Source organism: Rhea pennata, chromosome 1, assembly GCF_028389875.1.
Source record: "Rhea pennata isolate bPtePen1 chromosome 1, bPtePen1.pri, whole genome shotgun sequence".
Taxonomy (NCBI): Eukaryota; Metazoa; Chordata; class Aves; order Rheiformes; family Rheidae; genus Rhea; species Rhea pennata.
Genome location: NC_084663.1, coordinates 169,483,658 through 169,484,051, shown reverse-complemented (window position 1 = coordinate 169,484,051; position 394 = coordinate 169,483,658).

Genomic DNA, 394 nt, shown 5'->3' with positions numbered 1-394 from the left:
GGCTTTCCTGCTCTCCTACTTGAGAACTGGTATTTAATAATGATATAATCTGGAATTAGCAGTGGAATTATTTCAGCTTGCAACACTGGGAAAAGCAGAGGCACAAATAAGGGGAACACCTTGGAAGAATACCACAGCAGCTGCACACTGTGTGAATGCATTTATAAAATACATAAAAATCACTTGGCTGATCTTTAGCACTTTTTGTAAAATACAGTATGTTCTGTTTCAGCAACAGGGGCCAGATGTATGTCTTAAAGAGAATATGACTCTGTTAGTTTAAGAAAGTTGAAATAAAGCCTTTTCATAATTCATGCTTGAAATTCAGTGTACCTTTGCATGTGCCTTCTAACATAGACAGAGAACTATTTACAAATCCATAATTTTAATAGCA